Raw genomic sequence first — 23,963 nt, 5'->3', positions numbered from 1 at the left:
GGAGGATGACAGCTCACGACCCCCCACATAAGAATCTTGTGACCCCCTGAGGGATCCCGACACCCAGTTTGAGAATCCCTGTTTTATACAATTTCCTTTAGCTTTCCCCTACCTATATGGCCCCACCCAGCTGACTTGGTTTCCAGGCTGTTCTCTGTTAATGAAGTGTTATTCCGCCCTAGATTACACTGTTCCTGCCTGGCAGCAATAGGGACTAGAGGTTTAACCCTTCAGTACCTCTCCACAGTAGCATACCATGTAAGCCAGGGAGTAGCTCCTGATCAGCCTGATGGTCTGTTAGTCTTTCCATGCAAGTTCATGGGGCCTGGGGCCTGAGGGTGATTAAAGCCAAAACACTGAGGTGGATTATTACATCCAGGTATTCTGGACCTTTCATATTCACGTGTTCAAGCCAATTCATCAAATGCATGCTCTCAAACTGGACGGTCAGCTTGGAAACAGTACTGGTATGTAGCCCAGTATCAGGGGGTAGCCGTGTTAGTCTGTATCTACAAAAACAACCTGCACATCCACTAATGTCATATATGCCATCATGTGCCAGCAATGCCCCTCTGCCATGTACATTGGCCAAACCGGACAGTCCCTCCGCAAAAGAATAAATGGACACAAATCGGACATCAGGAATGGTAACATACATAAGCCAGTAAGTGAACACTTCAATCTCCCTGGTCATTCTATTACAGATTTAAAAGTCACTATCATTGAACAAAAAAACTTCAGAAACAGACTTCACAGAGAAACAGCAGAACTAAAATTCATTTGCAAATTCAACACCATTAATCTGGGCTTGAATAGGGACTGGGAGTGGCTGGCTCACTACAGAAGCAGCTTTTCCTCTCCTGGAATTGACACCTCCTCATCTATTATTGGGAGTGGACTACATCCACCCTGATTGAATTGGCCCTGTCAACACTGGTTCTCCACTTGCGAAGTAACTCCCTGCTCTCCATGTGTCAGTATATAATGCCTGCATCTGTAACTTTCACTCTATGCATCCGAAGAAGTGAGGTTTTTACTCACGAAAGCTTATGCCCAAATAAATCTGTTAGTCTTTAAGGTGCCACCAGACTCCTTGTTAGGTATGTAGCCCACTGATTTGTCCCATTGCTTTTTCTTTGGTAATAGAATTGGCTTTTTTCCACTGCAGCACCACAGCAAGGGTGAGCATAGAAAAAATGTAGCATGGAGGCCAGAAAACACACACTGCTCTGGGACCATACCTAACCCACCATTTACAGCAGGAACAGACACAGGTAGGGTTTCACCACAAAAAATCATCTTTGGCCTAAATTTTCCTAACTGACTAGTGACGTTGGACGTGTCTGTTTCTCGGTGCCCAATCTGAGTCCTTTTAAAGGGGCCTGATTTTTGAACAGTCCAGACTCTGTAACAGCTCTCAAAATCGGCCTCTAAAACTACTAGTCACTTTGGAAAATGTAGACTCCGTTTCTTAAGAATACTTTTCTTGCTTACGGTACTAACCTCCAGATCACAATGAAAACAATGGTCTCTTTCTCTGTCAGGTTTTAAGTACATACACATTGTGGTGTCTGTTCCCTTTTCAAAGTGTTCCTCCTATTAACCCTAATGGGAAATACATGCATGGGTTGGCTGGGGAGTAGGTTCTTTAGTATGTACCTATCACATACATATCTGTAGTTTAAAATAGACTGTATACAGATGTGTAAGTACACTGTGCCTAGGTGTACAACCGTCACTTCCCATATCTTAAACAGGATATGTAGTGTTGCTGTGCACTGTTGCCAGGTTGCATTCCAGAGGTGGCTGCATTACATTGGTGGTGAAGCTATTCCTATGGACTAAATCCTGCCTCTTCTCCTTTGTGGCCGAAAGTTCTGCCTTTAGAGGAACCAGCATGGGAAAGCAGGGTAGGATTTCTGGTGTCTACGCTGCAGAGCTCTTCTCTGCATTCCTGTGTAGCTGCAGACAGGGAGGAATGGGGTCAGGGTTGGCGGAGCCACTACCGCATGGCTCCACTAGCGATCGTCCACTGCAGGAGTCCAGCAGGAAGGGAGAATATTGCAGCTTTAGGGCTGCAGTAGTTGTCACAGAACATATCTACTGGCACTCTATAGCCAGGGCAGTGGTGGGTGAGGGATCTTTTGTCCCATCCTGGTGTTCAGCCTGATTACATGAGCTTGAGGGAGGAGGAGTTGTCCCCATGTATGTAATATTCTTTGAGCTCTTTCTGGGTGAGTAAGCACTTGTTACACTGGTGTACATGTAGGTTAAAATCTTCATTAAGGCTAGGTCTCTACTTGGAGCTAGGGGTGTAATTCCCAGCTCGCATAGACATACTTGCGCTAGCTCTATGAGACTTAGTCCACTAAAAATAGTAGTGTAGCTGTGGTAACATGGGCAGCAGCAAGCGGCAGCATGGGGTAGCTGTTCTGAGTACAAACCCACCTGGACCCCATGAGTAAGTACTCAGGGCGGCTAGCCCATGCCACTGCTGCCTGTGCTACTGTGGCTACACTACTGTTTTTGGCACGCTAGCCCAAGTATATCTATGCAATCTGGGAATCACACCCCTAGCTGCCAGTGTAGACATAGCCTCAGAATGCAGCCTTCACCTTTACATCCACAGGCCTGAGCTGAAAAAACAAATTTGTTTACATAAATATTTGTTTAAGATGTTCTCTAAAACATTCCTTACTGGCAAAAGTAAAGTCTGCCAGTTTTACAAGACATTTCCAGGTCCTTAGTGAGGTCATTGCACAGGAGAGAGCATGTTACGCTGCCGGTATGGTTTGGGGATTAGTACAATAAGGAGAATGTTTTCTGCTTGCATGGTACAAAATAAAGTATATTATTGAAAGCAACTAGTTTGGCAAAAATCCCTCTTATCACCCCTAATACTGCCAGGGATTTTCAATTAAATCTTGATTTGTAGGTATGACATTCCCCAGGGTGCAATCTGGACTGCTGTGTCCCCTTAGCTCCCCAGCCTGTGATGCCATTTATGCTGCTTTGCTAGTGAACAGCAATCCCTCCATGCTCTGTGGGCACACAGCCACTAGCATGTAAAATCACTCCCAGATGAATACATGAAGGCTGTGCCCAGCCATCCATGAATTACATACAGGGTGACACCCACATATTCCTCAGTTCCAGCCTTGTCCCCAGAAATGTGTGTCTTGTACTGCTCATTAACCCCCTGGATAGTACAAGCTCATAAATAGTTTGTCATTCCAACACTCGGTAATGATTATGCACCAAGCTTGTTTACCCTAAGTAGAGTTTCCCAAATACTTCAATCCAAACACGCACTGGTTTAGGTAAAACAATAAAACAAGTGTATTAACTAGAGAAAGGCAGATTTTATGTGATTAAAAGTGATAAGGCATAAAAGTCAGAATCGGTTACAAAAGAAATAACAAGATAAAACCGCAAGCTAATTCCTAAACTTTATCAAGGCTAGTAGGTTTAAAAGCACAAAGTCTGTCTCCCCATACGCTGTAGTGAAATTTCACAGGCTGCATCTCCTTCCAATCTGGGACTGTTCCCCTTCTTAGTTCAGTTCTTTCAGAGTCATTGATGTCCTGAGCAGAAAGTGGTGATATGAAGGTCACTTTCTCTTACTTTATACTCTTCTCCTCTTACCCCCTGCCGGATATAGACAAACAGGGGACTGTGTACATGAGATGTGAAACATTCCTGTGATGCAACATCATTTTTTTGTTTACACCTTTCCATTGCTGAAGAATGGCCAGTTAAACAGGTAATGGCTCTTTGACACCTGTTTGGGGTGCAAGTGTGTCTTTGTCTCTGAAAAACTGATTTGGACCTGCTTGTCTTAACCTTGGAGCAAGTTATAACAGTGATACATAGTATAATCTCATAACTTCTCATACACCATTAATACACACATTGGTCCTGCAGGGCTGACAACACTGCACAGATGAAACTGAATATGCACAGGAAGAAGATTTGAATTAAGGTGCCATTTTTTCAAACATAGTCACTTTTCACACTAGAACCACACTTTACACTGCATCTATCAGCAGCTCTGTCACTAGGACTTTGCCTCTTCAGCACCTCCCACTTTTGCAAGCCTTCTTCCAAATCTTGAATCTAGCTGGTTAAGTTTGATTCTTGTCTGAGATCAGAAAAAAGTTTGGCCTTCTAAGGATCACTTGTCTACTGTAGTTAATAGATTATACTGCCCCCCCTTTCAGAGGTTGTGACCCTTCTTCTTGGCAAGTGCCAAATTTGCTAGATGCTCCAGTGTTAAATTAGGTCTATAAAGACTCTGACATTGATTTAAGAGTTGTTAATTATCAGTAGACCTGGCAAATACCCTCCTGATCAACCTAATGCACTGACCCTTCTGAGACACACAGGGTTACCCTGGTTTGAGCGAGACAACTTGGAAATGAAAACCACTTCTGGTCATGATCCCTACCTGGGCTCTCCTCACTGGGATTCAGGTTGCTACTGCCACCCCTAGTGCTCTCTGCCTTTGGTGGGACTTGAGCCTATGGAACCGCTATTTTCTCTGCCTGGTGTTCACCATGTACCTCCTTTCGGTTGCTAGTGTGCGAAAGCCATTTGTCAAACCTTTTTTGGTTACGAACAAAAACACATTACAACAAAGCAACATTTGTCCGGCTCAGGGCTTCTCAACCCCACTACAGCCACTCTGTATGTAAGCATTCTTCTGTGCTGGGATCAGCATCCTCTTCTACTCTAGCACAGGCTGTGTCCCAGAACAAATATTTCTTTGAGAAAAAGAGCTGCGTGTACTGTCAGGCTGACTTAAACACCAAGAGCATGCTGTTGTTGAAAGGAAATAGCCCTGTCAGTTCTCCTGCACAAAAGACCTGGCTTGTGGTTTTGGGGTTTTTCCCCTAATGCAGTCCTGCAGTTGGACTCAAGCCTTGTTATGCAGGCCCAGCCACTGTATACAACTGAGATCCATATACTGAATGCTTTCATTGCATGCCACACCATCTCCAGTGATGGCAATACAGGTTCTAGATAACAGGAAATGGATCAGCCTGTTCCACAGCCCCACCGCACACACATCTCTTGCTAAAACCAATATCAATACAGCTCACAGGACAGCCCTTAAGGTAGCTACTGTAATTCTATACTAGATAGGAATGTATGCTGTATTAAAGTGAATTTTCAAAGCCTTTAGAAATAACCTATAAGACTCACACCACCCTACTCACTGGGACTGGAGTGGGTGTCTCTATGAGAGAGGTGCCATTTTATTGATACATCTCAGCAGGGGGAAAACACCTGAGGAGCCAGGTTATTGGATATTTCCTGATGAGTGGGGGCTGAGGAGCTGCCTGCCAGCTCTGATGTGGATTAGAAAGACAGAGGGAACCATTGTCTGCCCTGATGACACCACACCCCATCCCATTAAAGCCAATGGGGTTGCATGGCATGTAAATTGGTGCAAGGGCTCTGATTCCTACTGGGATGTATGACCAAGAAGGAAGGAGTCTTGGAGCTTGTTGTATGGCGAGTTAGAGAAATCTCCAGTGGTGTAACTAAATCAGTGTAGTTATACAGTGTAGCTACTTAACATAGACACGCAGCACCAATGTAAAGTGGGGTGCAATGGGGTATACAGACCGCACTCAGGCTGGAAAGGATTAATGAACTGCCAGGAGAACAATCAGCCCCGCCTGCTACACCTGTAGTGGGTGTCAGGCCTGTAGGAAGGGGATTGAAAGGGGAGAGCTCACTCATTTGTGGCTGGTGGGAAAGAGAGACTAGGTGCTCTCATTTGGGGAGAGAAGCCTGGCTGGAGCCAGGACTCAGTAGGACTGTGCTGGTTAGAGCCTCCCTGGCAGGCAGGCCTGATGCTGGACTATTTGGGTTTGTCAGGGACCTGCTGATAATTAAACCAAGCAGCAGAAGGTATCTCACCTGAGGGGAATGGTGAGATCTGTAAGCTGAGCCTGGGGGCAAGTTGGATGAATAACCTCAGATGGGCTGAGAACTAAGTCCACCTGGGATACAGGTGCCTTTATTTCATGTTTGTTTTGAGACTGTGACCTTGGGCTCTGCTACCCCAGAAGGGGAGGAGGCTGAACATTCATAGTGACTCATGCCAGAGCACTGAGCCTTAAACCACCAGAGTGAGCTAGAAACCCTGTCAGGGAAACTGAGGCAGGGTGGTTGCAGAACCATGCTTGACCTCAAGGATGCGCCTAGGGCTGGTGACCTAACAGCATGGGACTCACACCAGTAATTTACCAGATTAAGTCTCAGTAATGTTGCTGCAATGTATCTAGGTTGGAGTTTGCACCAGCATAGTTACATCAATGTAGGTACTAGTGTCAATGTCTCTAAGGTAGAGTGGGCCTTAGGGACCAAAGGAGGAGCTAGCCCCTCTGTCTGCAGTGGTAGATCCAGGCTGCTCAAAGGAGTTGAGAGGTCAGAAGTTTTCCTTTAGTTTAATGAGCAACCTTAAAGCAGCTTCCTGCTGTGTCCTCATAGAGACAGTGAGCTGTTTTCTTCCACCCTACACTGTATAATTGCCCTATTGTGCTTCCACCTTCCCGCTTGATTATCTTTAAAACACTTTTAATTACTTAGTGATTTACTCTTTTCCATGGTTAGACCTAGTTTTTGGAACATCGTGTATGTTACATTGGATTAGAGATGGATCTGAACCAGAACCTCCAATCAGGAATCGTGTCTTTTTCTCCCCTTCCAAATCTGCCTCTCTGGTTTTGGGTCTGCATCAGACCCAAAGAAAGAGACCTGTTCTCTGGATCTGGTAACAATGTGATCCAAGATGACAGAAGCCTCACAAAACAGTTGATCTCATGCAATTCTGATTTGTCATATGTATCTAGATGCTTATAATGCATCCACCAACATGGTATTTGATTGCATATTTCCACCATTTTGCATTGAAATCTCAGAAGAGGAGCATGGAAGAGGTCAGCTTCCCTGAATCTCAGCCCTGGTTCAGCCTTGAACCTGATCTCCAAAGCTTCATCCATCCAGGTCCTAACTGAATGAAGAATCCATAGAATGCTCGTGTATGTGATTATAACTGCTGGAGGCTACAAAAGATGAACCTCTACAGTTATCAGCAGTTATGACGTAGTTCAGAAAGCACGCTGCCCATGTGAGTCCTGACGGTGTCTATTCTGTGAGGCAACAAACCCAGTCAATGGGTGTGTGTTTGGGGACCTATGTATCTCTGCTGTGGTTTTGTAATGTACTCAAAGAAACACATGATGTTATGAAACTGTGTGAAGATTTCCCAGTGACTGTTGTATTTAAACCTCCAGTGTTTAAATCTTTTTCTTAACAAGAAGATACCAAAAAGGGTTGCACAAACCCTTGGAACTTATTCTGAAATGCTGCCGTGTGTGTGTGTCTGAGAGAGAGGGAGCTATTTTAAAAGTGTCAGTCAGTTTTGTGTTTAATGGACATCTGCTGCCTAGCTGCCAAGCACAAACAAAATGTGCACATACAAACGAGACTGGTGTTTGTTTTAAAATGCCACTGTTATGCCACTTAAAGCTGAGACTTCCTTTCCATCGTGATCCTGTTTTAAAATGCAGCAGACTGGCTTACTAGTTCAATGAGCAAGTCCTGGCCTAATAAATGTAATTGACTAGTGCTCACTGGAATAAAGTTTGTCACAACAAGAATGCCTGGCATGGTGGTGAGGATCTTAGCTTGACTGACTCTACTGCCATGGTGGATTCACATACAGCTGGGGCTGAGAGAGGATGTATAATAGAACTGCATTGTACCAATGTCCTTTGATTTTGAAAGCCTGATGTTTTGTGTTTGCATTATATGACCTAGTGGTAGGGATCTTTGTACTCCAGGCAATCATTTCTTAAATTAGCTATTTTAATCAGAACTTACAACTTATTTTGATTACATTAGAATAAAGATGTTTTTAGAAAAAGTATTTACTCGTTGGTCCTGACTATGATGCTGTGGTGGGCATGGCAAGATTGGTAGCCCCTAAGTTCTGCATCTGTAACTATTCGAGGTAAGGCAGATGAGAGGTGAGCCTTGCAGAGCCTGGCATCTGGACTCTGGTCATCTTTGTGTTTGGACTGCCGTTCTTGGTCCTGAGCATCAGGAACCAACTTGCTCTGCGTCCACTGTCCATGATACAGATGGTGATCTGGCTGCTGAATTGCTTAAACCCTCAGGATTTGTGTGTCACATAAAGGTGACTCACTCCCTAAACCCTGCACTTGCTGTCACCGAAATCAATGGCAAAATCCTCACCAACTTCCATGAGAGCAGGATCAGACTCTATAATGCTTTATTCTTTTCAATGGGTGGTCTTGAGCCTGCTGGTAACTCAGTGCTTAGTGGAGAGGATTGTGTTGCCTTTGTCCTGCTGCTTTTTCTCTCCATGGTGTTAGAGCTCCTAAAAAAATTGGAACTCTTGTTTCCCTGATAATTTGAGACACTTGCAAAACACTGATTTGCTTCCTTGTGGCTATATGATGCCAAAGCCGTCCTGCCTTCTCTTGATTCCTTTCTGAGTGCACCATCCACACCAGTGATGGCAGCAGGAACCGGCACTGATTGGGTAATTGTTTGGGTGAAGGGAGAAGGATCATGACTGCTCCACTCACATAATGGTTTTATTGGGTGGGGCCCATTTAAATAATGTTGGCTTTGTTCTAACTGTCACGTCAACCCTCCTCAACCAGGTCTGTGTCCTGGGGACCATGATCTGAGGATTACCTGGATGATTTCAGAAGGGTTTGCACACGATTCTGATTGGAGCTGAGTCTTTGGGAGTTCCAAGGCCTCAGCACCACTCTGGATCAGGCCCTGAATGTCTTGTGGCTGCGGAGTGGTGCTATGGGAATTCTGCTGTTATCTAGCATTGTTTCAGGCCCACTGACTGTCAAATGTAACCAGTTGACTGCATTGATGTGACACTTCTCCTCACTCCACAGGTACAGTCTCTACTGGGATTTCCCTGTGCTTTTATAGAACTCTGAGGCTGATGTCTCTTTCCCAACACACTGTAGTGAGTTTCTTAAATAACTAAATCTCTCTGGGGCATATCCCCAGCTGGTGAAAACTGATGCAGCTCCAAGTCAATGGAGCAACACTGATTTATGCTAGCTTAGGATCTGGCCATCTTATTCTTTCTCTTGCACTAACCCCCTAGGAAACAAGTGATTGCGTGAGTTCCCACAATTCATGGAATTGGGGTTGGTGCTTGAGGTAAAAATGTTTGGGTGTCCCTGTGACATTACCCAGGGTACAATCTGGACTGTTGAACAGCTGTGTCCTCTCAGTTCTCCAGCCTGGGGTGCCTTTTACACTGCTTCATCATGAGAGCAACCACTCCTGGCCTGCTCTCACACAGCCTCCAGCATGTAAATTACTCCCAGCTGAGTTATAGGAGTGCTTTTAGCTAGCCACACCTGAATTATATTGCAGAGTGACACCAGCAAATTCCCAGTTCCAGACTTGTCCCCAGAAATGTGCGTCTTGTACTGTTCAGCTCTTTCCTTCTGGACAATACAAGCTCATAGAAAATCCATCATTTTATTAATAGAAGATGATATGCACAAATCTTGTTATACCAAATGAAGTTTCCCAAACACAAACACACACTGGTTTAGATAAAGCAATAAAACAAAATCTATCTTTCTGTCATTAATATACTTAAGTGATTACAAGTAATGAGGCATAAAAGTCAGAATTCGTTACAAAGAAATAAAAGGTAAAACACAAACTAATACCTAACTTAAGAAGCTAAGTGAACTTAAAGCAAAAAGGTTTCTCTCACCACATGCTCACAGCAATCTGGCTGGATTCCTCTCAGCCAGAACCCTCCCCTAGTTCAATGATGCTTCCTTTTCTTTCAAGGGTTGTTGATGCCATGAGTATAGATGAGGGGAGAGAGGTGATTTGGGGCCTCTGTTCCTCATTTTTATCTTTTTCCTTTTGTTTGAGAATCATCTCCAGCAGGGGTTCAGGACACAAAGTCTGGGGCTGGGAACTTCCAGCTGTGTCTTTGCAAGATGTAAATTTATCACTCAGACCCTTTTTCCTGGCAAAGAATGGCCACTTAACCAGCTGATAGTCTATTTGATTTTTTGACACCTGGCTGAGGCATCAATTTGCCTTTTTTCTCTGAGGAACTGGTTTGTGTCTGCTTTTCTAAACTTGGAGCATGTCTCAGTAACTTTATATGATAGAATCTTAATATTGCCACACGCATTTTACCAGGAGAATAATATTCAACACATTATGAGTTTTAAAATGATACCTCACAAGGCATACTTTGGATACAGATCCATTATAGTTTTGTAAAAAGGGTGAACATAGTCCCCACTGTAGATAAAGACAGGATTGCTGCATTGTAGCGTGTGGAAAGAAGACCTCTAGGAGAACTCTACACTGGTTTAAACAATCCCTTCCGATTCTCCAGCTCCTCCATTCAGATCCCAGCACTATTTTGGCTTTGGATCAGACAATGGCAGCTTAATTTGGTAAATGACCTTTCTTTTCTCCTCTGAAATTCCGACACATGCGCCTGCATGCGCTCTGATTTCACTTCAATCCCTCTCCCGCCTTCCCCACCCCTCATGTTTCAACGAGAGTTTTATATGCAGTCTTTAATCTACAGTCCCACAGGTCCCTGGAGAAGGTTATTGGCAACAGTGGGAGGGAAAAAAATAGCAGCAGCAATGCCGGGTGAACTCAGCAGGACATCTGCTGTTTAATTTTTCTTTTGTACATGTTGTGATGAGCTGTTGACGTTCAGGAAGTATGGGTGGATGGTGGACATTTTTGGCTGCTGCTATTCAGATAGCAGAAGAAAAGAAACAGTATTAACTATGAGCCATGGAACCACCACCAAAACACTGCCTTTTGCAGAACGATTGGAGAAAGATGGGTAACTGGCTAGATTTTTGACCATCTCCTTGTACATGAAACGCTGGATGAGGCCATCTGTCAAAGCTGGTCTCTTCTATTTGAATCTCTTCATAGAGCTGGGTTTCATTTTCATTAACATAAACTCTGCCTCCTGGGAAAAGATTATTTTATTTAAACAAAATTGGCCCAGGTCCTCAAAGGTATTTAGGCACCTAACCCTCATTGAAATCAAACTTTGAGGATCTGAGTAAAAACCCTTCCCAGACTAGGCCTGCCCATAAGAACTAGAATTTCCATGGAGCACATCAGCAGTTGAACTGCACCGAGAATTTAAGTGCCCACTTCATGAGGCATAAACCAAAATCAAAGCAGCTTTTGATTCATTTGACAGGTCAGTACTTTGGCTTGCAGTGAATGGAGTTGGTTTTCCAAATGTTCTGCTAAATCTAGTGCACTGTCTTCACACCAGCACCAGTTCAAGAGTGTGCATTGGTTCTTGGCTTTTGGTGCATTTCTGCATACCCTCAGGTGTGCATCAGGAATCTGTTCTTGCCCCAGCGCTATTCCGTTGAGCTATCAATTGGATATTAGGACTTGCTGCTCCACATGTCAGAATCAAGGTGGGTCAAGAAGAGTTTACCAACCAAGACTATGCCAATGATGCTTTCCTGCTTGTGGAGAAATCAGGGAATTTCAGCCTGCCTTCCAAGGTCTCCAAGACACCACCTGCACTATATGGTTGAACGTCTCATGGCAGAAGACCAAGGTCCAGAATCTTGGAGCTGGGCCACAAGAACCCTAGTGCAGTTGGGGTTGAGTACCGAGGAGAGAACTGATAAGTTCATCTACCTAGGCTGCAAGCAGAGTTCAAGCAGTTGCCACAAACTGGACATTCTTCAACAAATAGGTCTTGCTGCCTCCTGCATGAAGCCCATGTCTTGTTTATGGACGCAAAAACATCTTTGCAGTGAGACAAAGTTTAGGGTCTATCAAACCTATGTGCTACCTGTATTGCTATATGGGTCAGAAATCTGGACCCTCTTACAGGCAGACTTGGAGCAGCTGGAGGCATTCCATATGCACTGTCAGTGACAAATCCTCAGCGTAAAGTGCTTTGACTGTGCGAAATGTCACAGTCTCGCAGAGATCTGGCCTTCCTTCAATCACTCATTATATTCAAAGGCAGTGGTGCAAGCTCCTCAGCGATGTTACCAAGATGGACAAAAACCATCCCAACACACCTTACCCCTAAACTTTCCATCAACGTGAGAAAGTGGGCATCCCTTGATCCTACCTAGCGCCACCCGAGATTCGTGGATTCACAGGATAGAGCCAGATTTGTGAATGTCACTACGTGATGCCTGGACTTGACGCCCTCAACCATGGTCATTTTGGCTGGTGCAAGGGTACTCAGCAAACTGTGTGTGTTTGATGATGACATCAGTGTTTGGGATGTGGGGCTGGCTGGTTTGCACTGATAAGTGGGCAGGAGTCTGCTGCCTGCTCTCCCTTCCCCCTCCAGTGTTCTGCCATCTTATAGCATGTGGTAACTGTACGTGCCTTGAAGAGAGGTCAATTCTAGCATTGACGAATCCACTTCTGATCTCCCCAGAGGCCATTTCCAGTCCGCCTGATCTTCCTGCCTCCCTATTTCCCCTGCAACTGAGACCCTGCTCAACCTCAGCCTTACTGCACCCTGAACAAAGACAGGGAGTGCACCACATATCTGCAGGCTAACTCCTGTTTAATCCTTTGCTGCACCCACCTCCCGCAAGTGGTAGCAATGGGAGAGGGGTAACTGCTGTCAAGCTACCATATGGCAATTGGAATGTGTGGGGTTTAAATGTCTGGTTGAAATACAGTCCCTCTTCATTAGAGGGAGAGACTTTAAATATTCCTCAACTGAGTGATGTGAGGCAGTGGGTCTTAGTTGAGGGATTACTTACTAGGAAGGGAGTGTGACCTAATGAGCTGGATACTGGACTAGGAGGCTGGAGCCCTGGACTCTGTTCCTGGCTTTGCCACTGTTACACTATGTGATTTAGGACAAGTCATTTTGCTTCCCTATGCCTCAGTTTCCCCGCTTGTAAAATAGGGAGAATGATACTCCCCTCGGCTTGTCGGCTGCTTTGAAATCTGTAGAGGAAAAGCACTCTGTAAAGTGCCAAGTGTTATTCGAGTACCTACTTGTTCTAGATTAACAGCTCTGCAGCACGCATCCCTGTGTCTCTAGACCTTCAGTGGACAGACCATATCATCCCACTGCTTTCTCTTCCTGGGATTTATTTTAACTAAGTGCATTAGTCTGCATCTCCCTGAGGTACCAACAATAAAGTGGAAGCAGACAGTTCTCTGTTGTGCAAAACCCTCCTTTAACCCACTGTCTCTCCCGGGACAGAGAGCTGAATGAAACTGGCTGAATCATTGACTGTTGTTTCGCAGCGCTCTTCTCCTCTGTCCCTCTAGCTCCTGCTTTGCAAAAAAGCCAGGGGTGCGTGCACTCGCCTGACCAATCTGTGCTTCGTCATTAGCCTGACATCTTTGATGTGCCTTTTAAGTGTCAGGAAGGTGCTGTGCACAGGCGATGGCTTTGCAAATGCTGTGTGCATTAGTGCATTGATCCCTGGTATTTTGATGTTCAGAGTTCCAGTCCCAGCAGGCTCTTGATATAGGATAGAAATAGCCTTGGCCCTAGCCAGGAGCTGCGTATTATGCTGAAATGTCCGCTCCTCCTTAAACATCCATTGATCTCTTTTGGGGAGCAGGGCAGTATCTGGGATACACTTCCTTTCGTTAATCATGCAGCTCAGGTGCTCTTATCCAGCTTTTTCGCGATGGCTAGTGTTTATTCAAGCTGTTATGAATGGTTCTGCCTCTCTTCCACATGGCACATTTTGCTCTTCCTGTTTAGCAGCTTCAGCTGCTCATCACGGTGGGAGCAATGACAGCATGAAGGGCCCCTCAGTAACAGCAGGGACAGAAAGGAAAACTCCAGGTTAGCCATCTGGCACTGGAAATACAACACCGTGGCACTGCGCTCTCCCAAGATGAGCTAGCTGGCCGCACCACCTCAGGGAGACAACAGGCTCACATTGAAGCAGACAGATGCTTTGCTCAGTCCTTATGCTGATATTCCCAGCACCAACTCCTGACGTGGTTTGAATCTCAGCCACTTCCTTTCAGACAGAGCCTACTGGGAAACAACAATGACTCTAGTGGCCTGAGTCATCTTGGACCTGAGAGACGGGGCAATAGACAGTCGGGACCTCCAGGCCTGCCTCTGCCATCGACTTGAAGGGTAATCTTGGGCAAGTCACTGCGGCTGAAATATTCAAAAGTGGCTCTGAGTTTGAGTCCTTCTATATCTGGTTGCCCAAATCTAGTCACCTAGGGCTGATTGTTAGGGGTGCTGTGTTGCTAAATTTGGGCACCCAAGAAGCCAGACACCACAGAGGTGACCATTAAAATTACTTTGCGGTTCCAGTCCAGTTCCAGGTGCCAATGCCTCAAAAAACACCATTCTAGCTGGCGTTAACTGGCATGGTGGCACCCTGTCAGCAGTCTCTGCGAAACAGGCCTGTACGCACCCACACACATCCCCATGGCACAAGGGTGTCTCTGGTTACTTTCCACAGCCACTCCGAGACCAGCTGCAGGAACCTGGCAGACAATGTGCAGGGAGCAGGAGCTGCCCATGCTGTACCTGCTCTGTGGCTAAGCAGAGGACTTGAGGTGCTAGGGCTGGTTGCTCTGGCACCTTTCATCAGGACTGAATTCCCACACTCACTTAGGCAAGGAAAGCAGCTGCCAGGAGATGCTTTAGCCATGGACTAGCTTGCTGGGTTCAGTATTGAGTGTTGTCGCATGGGTCTTGCAATGGGAGCTGCAGGCTCTTATGTAATTGGATGGGGCAGTTTGTCTGGTTCTGTTTGGGCTCTTACATCGCAGTATCAGTGTCACTGTCACGTCTGGCTTCTCTGCAGGATGCTGTTTGGTAACTCCCTCCAGTGCAGAGCCAGGCAGTCTGCCCATCCCTGCACAATCCACGGAAACACAGGACTGGGGCCACGTTCCCCGTGTGGTGGTGGAATCGATCTCCTGGGATGCCGTGTGCTGCAGCAAACTCTCCCCTCCTTGTGCTCAGAGTGCTGACCTAGTGGCTTTTGGAAGCTGGCTTGAATTGGCTTTGCTGAAACATGCGCTACCCCAAATGCAGAGCTAGTCCTGGGGCTGGTGAAGGGCCTCTCCATTCGGCCTCCCAAGTCCTATGGTTTGGAATCTTTGGTGTTTTCCTGCCCGGCGCAGAGAGCTCCCTGGAGGAGGAAGGTGAATCATCCATGCAGTAAAGGCTGCTTTGGGCAGCAATTAATATTTCATATAGGTAAAAAATCCTGCTGCTACTGCAGCAACTTCAGGCGTGCAGGCAGAGAGAAACGAGTACAATGAGAGAAGCTGGGTGGGAAGCGGAGCTGAGTGGCTGACTCACCACCCCAAGGGAAGCGGGGGTTGGATTGAGCTCTGCAGCCTGATAGTTTAGCGTTTCCAAGCTACTGGCCGAGGCAAGGATTACAGGCAGGAAGTTTTCCAGGCCATCATCCCACCTGCCAGCGATTATGGTCCGCCATTGGTCAGGCTTTTGAGGGCTGACCATGCCCCACAGAGGTGCTGAGCCCCCATGGAAGGAGAGCTGAGGATCAGGCCCTTACTGGTACGGCGAGAGAACTCGCAGGAGGAGGCAGAGGGAACTGGGAAGAGACTGCCTGCTGCTACTTCAGACCACAGGGAAGATGGGGCTTTGAGATCGGCAGCCAGGCCCATTGTCATGAGGGGTAGAGGGGCCTCTGGGCATTCGAAGTTTGGAGACAGCATCTTCAGCGTGTGGCACTTAGAGGGAGGACTGGAAACAGCCCCCTCCTCATGGGTGGCGTGTGGGATTCTGACAGCTGCGAAGGGCAGGACGGAGACTGCACTACTGGGGCGGGGTCACAGCAACGCTGGGAGGCTCATGCACTGTGAGCTTGCTGAATGAGCGAGAGGCAATAAGGGTGGGATGCAGAAGGCTGGGGTAGCTGAGGTGCCCCCGTCCCACGCAACACATCCTCCCCCTCATACACAGCTGCAGAAAGCTCTCTCTGGTTTTTCAGTGCAGTGGGTTATAAGTATTTAATGAATTGCCAGGTCACTTCCCAAGTAGGTTATGAATTATTCACTGTCACAACACTCTGTCAGACGCCCCTTGCCTTTGACTCCTAATCAGTGTCGAAATGATAAAATGCAGAGCTCCCCGCGCCCATATCTAGCACTCCCTCTGCCTACTCCCTCCCTCTCTCCCCCCCCCCCCCCCCATTCCTGCCTGTTTCTCTGCTGATTTGGTTTTAAAATGTGGAACGGGGAGGGGGGGATAAATCTCTCCATGGCCAAGGATCCCGGCTGTGCAGAGAGTGCAGCTCTTCAGGCACCATCTTCTCTGCCCTCCCAAACCTCTGTGCTGGGCCAGGGGCCTGCCTGGAGTCTCTCAGAAGGTTTTCTGCAGCGAGAGGAACTCTTGTAAGTGGCATATTCCTGTGTTTGCCACATAGAGGCTGGGAGGAAATACAGGCCTTCCTGCCCAGCCCTGAACAGCCACATGCACTTAGACATCCCTCACACACCAGGGTGACGAGCCCACAGAGCCAGAGGGGCAGCATGAGCCATTGGTAGGGCCTTACCAAAATCACCGTCCATTTTGGTCAATTTCACAGCCATGGGATTTTAAGAATCGTAAATTTCATTTTTCAGCTATTTAAATCTGAAATTTCACAGTGTTGTAATAGTAGGGGTCCTGACCCAAAAAGGAGTTGTGGGGGGCCACAAGGGTATTGTAGGGGATGTTGCGATACTGCTTCCTTTACTTCTGTACTGCTGCTGGCGGTGGCGCTGCCTTCAGAGCTGCACAGCTGGAGAGCAGCAGCTGCTGGCTGGGATCCCAGCTCTCAAGACAGAGCCACCGCCAGCAGCAGTGCAGAAGTAAGGGTGGCATGGTATGGTATTGCCTGCCACCCTTACTTCTGCGTTGCTGCTGGCAGGGTGCCGCCTTCAGAGCTGGGCGCCTGGCCAACAGCTGCTGCTCTCCAGCCACCCAGTTCTGAAGGCAGTGCAGAAGTAAGGGTGGCAACACCGCAACCCCCCTAAAATAACCTTGTGACCCCCATGCAACTCCCTTTTGGGTCAAGGACTCCAATTTGAGAAACACTGGTCTCGCCCATGAAATCTGTAAAGTATAGGGGTAAAAGCACACAAAAGACCACATTTCACAGGGGGAGACCAGAATTCACAGTCCGTGCCACATTTTTCATGGCTGTGAATTTGGTAGGGCCCTAGCCAGTAGGTAGAGGGCTGGGCTGGACTTCAAGACCTTGATTCTAACGCTGACTCTGCCACTGATGTTGGCAAGGTGCCTTGCTGCTCGGTGCCTCACTGCTGGCTGCCTCAGTTTCCCTTCCCACCCTTTGCTTTTTTGGATTGTAAGCTCTTCTGGGTAGACTGTCCCTTGCTGTGTGTCAGTACCATGCCTTGCACCATACAGCCCTGATCTGGATTGGGCCCCCTCGGTGCCACTCTAATGCAAATTATTTGCATAATGAATTTTGGCTGATCCATATTGTGGACTGCTCCCCTGGGGGCTTGGGGAACTCAGGGAGGGGCCCCTCAGGAAGTTTCCACCAGATTACTCCTCGGGGGATGCTGGTTTGAAACCCCACTGGCTGTGGAACAATTGGGGGGGGGCTGATAGTGGCATGTGGCTATTAAGGGAGTGCACAAAGGCACAGGTCCATCTGCACTCCTTAGCTCTCTGCAGGTCTCAAGAAACATGACTCCTCAGCCAACCACTGCCCCAGCAGGCGGCTCTGTGGGAGGCAGAGGAGGGTGAGTTAGTGCTGACCAGGCTCCCAGCAACTTCCTCACACAAATCCCATGGGCTGAAGTAGAAGATCATTGGAGCCTGCTTGTCGCAGATCCTAGCGGGTGCCCCTTCCTGGCCACCCACTAGGGCTGCTGTGAGGGGCCCCCAATTCTCTGTGCTCTGAATTCCCCGCCTGTTTCAAGCTCCTGGAGCCTGAACAAAGCCCAGCCATTGCACCTGTCTCAGGGTCCCTAGGCACACTGAGGGCACAGACCTTCCAACCGGCACCCCTCATGTGGGTCGAGACCCACTAGACACCACCTGGCCCCTCGGGCACAGCACTGACCCTTCAGACTCCCCGGTGCATGAACCACATCCCAAGGGGTGAAGCTGCAGACTAGAGTTTAATGCAAGGGCACCCACAGCAGTTGTGAAGCAGCCAATGCACACGGGCTTTGGACCTGCTCACCACTGTATGTTGCTCTTTACAGTTCATTGTGGAAAGCACAGCACAGGACAGATCACACAGAACTATCTGTGATGGGTTCTCCCCAGGGTGCCACCTGGAACCGGGGTACACTGAGCCCCCTGACCCACTAGCCTGGGCTCCCTCTCATACTGTATGACTGTGACAAGCTGCAAAGCCCTCCAGCCTGCCTTTTCACCAGCATCCCTACAGGTAGGGACCAGGAGCGCCGCCACTTTTTTGCCACCCTAGGCAACAGAAGGTCCCACCCCCGAAATGCCGCCCCCGACAGAGGCGGCGGAAGGTCCCGCCCCAAAAATACTGCCCCCGACAGAGGCGGCGGAAGGTTCTGCCCCCAAAATACTGCCGACGACCAGGGTGGCCGAAGATCTGGCCTCTGCGGTCGCCACCCCCCAAATGTTAGTGCCCTAGGAGACTGCCTAGGTCACCTAATGGGATGCGCAGGCCCTGGTAGGGTCACACCCAGCTGCTACTTCCAGCTCCATAGGCACACCCCCCCTCTAGAGTATAAACCCCAAATTATACTGTCTTGTGCTGCACAGGGAACTGTACAGCGTAAGATCATGAAGTTCACCTCCTCCTTCAGTGTGGAGAGGAATATGCAACAGCCTTTGACCCTTGAGCTATGATTCCCAGACACTTCACTCCGACTCACTGGTTTAGATAAGGGAAAAACCAGTTTATTAATTACAAGATAGATTTTAAGTGATTATAAGTGATAGCAAACAGATCAAAGCAGTTTATCTAGCAAATAAATAAAAATGCAAACTAAGCTTAATATACTAGATAGATTGGATATGAATTAGCAGATTCTCACCCTAAAAGATGATACAAGCAGGCTGCAGGTTCTTAAGGGGCAAGCTGCACTTGCTTTACAGCTTGGAATCCACAGGTGTTTCATTCACAGGCTAGAAATCCATTTAGCCTAGGTCCAGCACTTCCCCCAGTTCAGTCTTTGCTCCTCGGGTGTTTCCAGGAGTCTTCTTGGGTGGGAAGTGAAGAACAATGGATGATGTCACTTCCTGCCTTTAATAGCTTTTGCATATGGCAGGAACCCTTTGTTCCAAAGCTTGGTTTCCAGGCTGGTTTGTGGAAAAATACTGACATCCCAAGATGGAGTCCAGCATCATATGGCCTGGTCACATGTCCTTGTAGAGTCATAGCAGCCACTATTTACACGCTGTTTGGAGTGTTCACAGGAAGGTTCACCAGGTGGGAGATAAGCTTCTCCAAAGGCCTATTTTTCTCCCTAATGGCCCATTGCCCTGAGTAGGCCCTTCCCCACCCACTATCTAGACTAAAAGCATCTTGTCTAGAGGGCGTCACCCAGGTGTAACTACATTTTAAATACAGATACATAGTGAATATTCATAACTTCAGATACAAAAATGATACATGCACACAAATATAGGATAATCATATTCAGTAAATCATAACTTTTCCAATGACACCTCACATGACTTACCTTGTATAAAATGCATCGTAATTATGTCATAATCATATCATAATAACATCACTGAAGAATATGGGGTGCAGTGTCACACCACTAGCCTAAGCGCAACATCCCTCACTGCTCCCCCATCCCTTGGGGGATCAGCTGTGTTCCATCAGGCAGGCAGGGGCCTCTCACCATTTACCTGCCTTAGCCCTGCAGCAGCCTCCCACTCAAACTGGTGCAAAATGGCTCCCTTCCCAGTCCCCACCTCCCTCCCAAGTGCTTTTATAGACCTAGTTGGGGTCACCTGCTGCTTTGTTCTACCTTCTGGTAACTTTCCAGTACTCCCAGCCCCCCTGCCTTCAGGCCACAGGAGGAAGTGTCTTCTCCTGGCTGGAGCACCATTGGCCCAAAGTGTTTGATTCTGCCTAGGCCATCCTGGCATGCTGATCGTTCTGGGTATGTCTACACTGCAGTCAAAAGCCCATGGTGCCAAGGACCACAGCTCAGCTCAGTTGACTCAGGCATGGGCTGCGGGGCTAAAAATAGCAGGGTAGCTGGATCCCTGCTTGTGAAACCTGGGGAGGGGGTGGGGCTCAGAGCCCAGGCTCCAGCCCGAACATCCATACTGCTATTTTTAGCCCTGCAACTGAGTCAGTTGCCCCAGGCTCTGAGACTTGGTGCTGTGGGTTTTTCTTTGCAGTGTAGCCACACCCTCCCCACCATTGGCTCTGGCCTGGCAGAGACATGACACAACCTGCCAACTCGCAGGGAATCCACATCCATATATGCTTTCCATGCCCCAGTAACTTCCTGACACAATTCCATAAACTCATGCACAATCCCGAATGGTCACAGTGCATTGGCCCCATGCCCACAGCTAGGGTGCCTGACCCACCTGGGGTCTGGAGAGCAATGGAGGGGCTTTCGCGTGGTCACAGAAGGGGAAGTGACAACACAGAGGTACCTCCCTATCCTACTCCCTATTTTTCTGATCCCCATAGACAATGCAAGCAGAGGGATGATTAGAGCCCAGTGTGTTGTGAAGGCTAGATGCTGGTCCCTGGATCAAACACTCAGCGCAGGAGGAGATACAGAAAACATGTATTAAGGCCCAGCTCTTCAAAGGAATGTAGGCTTCTAACTTCCACTGAAATCAGCCTAAATAGCTTAGAAGATCTGGGCCAAAAGACCAATCAATCGGCAACTCCCCCGCCCCAATGTGGTCAGCCATGCACATGCTACCCTAGCCCTCCATCTCACCTCATTTCAACACACCTTTCTGCGATGCACATTCAAATCCCATAGGCGTTCTTGAACATACAATGGCATAAGACAGACATAAAGAAGACTTGGTAAATTGCTAACCCACCCCCAAGGAAAATATGGCTCATCCCATGCAAACCTTGGCGAGCTTTGAGCTAGCATTCCTTAAGCCACAGAGCCTCTGCTCAGCTCACGAAGCCATGACTTTTCCATCTTTTGGCTTTGATACAGACAAACATACCCATAGCCATCCAAAATAAGCCGGAGCTTTCACAGGATTCGGTACAGCCCCTCATGTTCCAGCATTAGAAAATGCTGCTCTGCTGGTTTTGAAATATGTCTTTCTCTGCAGATCCCCTTTTCCAGACAGCACCAGGCTCGCAGCCTAACTAGCATGTGTTTGGATTACAATAGTAGCCAATGAGCCCAGGCAAGAATGGGTCCCATTCCACTGGGCTCTCTGGCAGCAAACAGTCCCTTCCCAAATAGCTTACAGTCTAAAGAGGGACAAGATGCAAGAGGGTGGGGGGAAGTGGGCAGTAGGGGAGAACAGGGCTGTGCTAGGGAGACAAAGCTGTATATTAGCTGAGGGTATGTCTCCAGTGCAAGTTTAGCCCAGGCTCCTACTCGGGTGTTGCTCCTAACCTAGCTCCCACACACAGCCCTCTCAGCCAGATTGAGTGATGCTTTCACCCCTTGGCCCGGCTGGGGGCTGGATTAGAACCTGTGTTTTGCTTTCCCTCAGGCTGGTAGCCCACCTGCTTTCCAGTGAGGACACAGGCTAAACCATTCCAGTGCGGCTAGTTCTCCAATGCCTTCCCACAATTCCCCCCATGTACCCAGAAGGACTGACAGGTTCCCCACAATTCACTAGGAAAGCCTCAAGAGTGGCTCAGCCCACTGCAGCACAAAGCACCATGGGATGGATCCCCAGAAGTCCTAGCGACACACAGAGAGCGCAGCACCAGTGAGGACCCAGTAACTTGGGCTGGACTCCGCTGTGTGGCTGCTCGTACCTGGGCTAGGCTTCCCTGGGAGCTGATCACCTGGGATGACTGCAGTGAAGACACACTCTGGGATCGCTGAAGTGATTGGGTTTGGAGATTTGAGTAAGGGCCCCATCCCTCTGACTCACTGGGGCCTGGGGCTGCAGCAGCATTAACACTGCCGAAAACATTCCCTACATGGAGAAAGAACAATAACGAACCAACACCAGGCCACTGGCTGCCAGGCAGAGGCAAGTTGTTATGGATGTCGTGGCAGAGGGAGATCGTAAGAAGGGATTTGGAAGAGGACAACATGGCTGTGGCAATTGATATGGAGGGTGTCCAGTCCATGCACAAGGGGCAGTGAGATGTCGGCGAGGAGGGGCCCTGGCTGCTTTCTAACCATGGGCAGTCAGTCCCGCAGTTGGGGCAGGGGACTGGAAGCTGCTAGCCATGAGCCATCACTTATTCCTATCAATGGGCTGCCGTTGACTGGCTCCTAGCCATGGCCAAAAGGGCTGTTGTCTGAAGCCCCACACATTCCAGGATCACATCATTGCTGAGGTGTAGGGCAGGTACAGGTACAGGCCCATGGCCTATCCCAACACCTGCATGTGGCCCTGCTCCATCCCTCGAGCACAGAGGCAACCAGAAGTGCCAGCAAGCAGATGAATGCAGCCTTAATTTCCTGCTCACACCCCCTGATTCATTCCTGCGGTCCCATTATAAAGGAACTTGGCTTTGGCAGCCTGTTTGGCAGCATTTACCCTAGTAATTCCAGATGCAACGAGAAGGCTCCTATGCCTAGTAAAGGCCCCTTAGCCTGCAGCCAGCGGCTTTCCTTGGTAGCCTCTGCCCCTGGAGGATTAAATTATTTATTGAGAAAGGGAAAAAAGGATACTGCATTAGAAGTCAACAGTTTGCTGCTCTGCAGCAGCTAAAGGTGCAGGATAAAAGTCAGATTGTGAGGAGTTGCTGCCTACACACATGCAGACACATGCACACACACGCACGCTCACACATGCACACGCACAGAGGAAGGTCATTTAGATGAATGTTGCAGAGGCAGAAATGGAAAATTCCCACACAGCGCCCAATCTAAGTGAGCCACCATGAAATCGTTCTCAAAAGGAGGGCGTTACCTACCAGACACGATGCCAAGGTGGCGGGATCCTCTCACAAGGATGGAACTTGGGTTCGGGGGAAGAGGCAAGAGCTAGGGCTGCATTCCTTCGGTGGGGATGCTGAACTGTGACTCCAAGGTGCTGATCACTCATGGTCACTAAAGATCCTAGGGTACTTTGCACCAGCATCGGGGAACGGGAGATTGATTCTGATCTTACGCCCGTTAAATCAGGAGTAATGATACTGACATCAGAGGGGCTGCACCGGTATAAACCTAGTTGGAGAGGAGAGTCAGGCCCAGGGCATGAAACCTGATGTGCCTCCTGGTTGAATTCCAGTTGGGTTTGTTACATTGCTCCCCCCTAAATTCCCCTGGCAGTTTTAGTTTGAGGCAGCAAGCCAGCTCTTCAGCTGGTGCAAACCGGTTCAGCTCCACCAACTTCAATGGCATTCTGCCGCTTTGCACCAGCTGGGATTCTGGCCCAGGATCTGCTTCACTTCCTGTTCTAAAGTGCTGCCATGAGCTAGCAATCAGCTGTCACATTCCACCCAAGACTGGGCTGCCCTCCAGCCCTTGGGGATGAAAGGCATTCTGGCCTCATTCAGGAAGGTACTGAAGCATGAACTTAACTTTAAGCATATGAGTAATCACATGGAAGTCTTTAAGTGCCCTTCTTTATGGTCCCCTATAACATCATTTTGCACTTGCAGCACATCGCTCCTTTCAGCTGAGGATGAGCATCTTTCATTTCCCTTCTCCTACAGCAGCATTAGTTATATTTGTCTGTCGTGTTCAGTTCCCCCTGCCCAACCACCATGCTCCGAGACAGTGAGTGAATTGAGACAAGGGTGAAGCAAGTAACTGTATTTTAATGTACTAAGGAA

General features: G+C 48.1%; 1 long non-coding RNA gene across 1 annotated transcript in view; it reads right to left on the bottom strand.

Moving 5' to 3' along the window:
• Positions 1-23,963, bottom strand: part of LOC128844196 (uncharacterized) — a 102,138-nt gene that overhangs the window by 69,828 nt on the left and 8,347 nt on the right. The window lies entirely within an intron of this gene.

Source organism: Malaclemys terrapin, chromosome 10 (assembly GCF_027887155.1).
Source record: "Malaclemys terrapin pileata isolate rMalTer1 chromosome 10, rMalTer1.hap1, whole genome shotgun sequence".
Classification (NCBI taxonomy): domain Eukaryota; kingdom Metazoa; phylum Chordata; order Testudines; family Emydidae; genus Malaclemys; species Malaclemys terrapin.
This window is presented reverse-complemented; position numbering and strand designations above follow the sequence as displayed.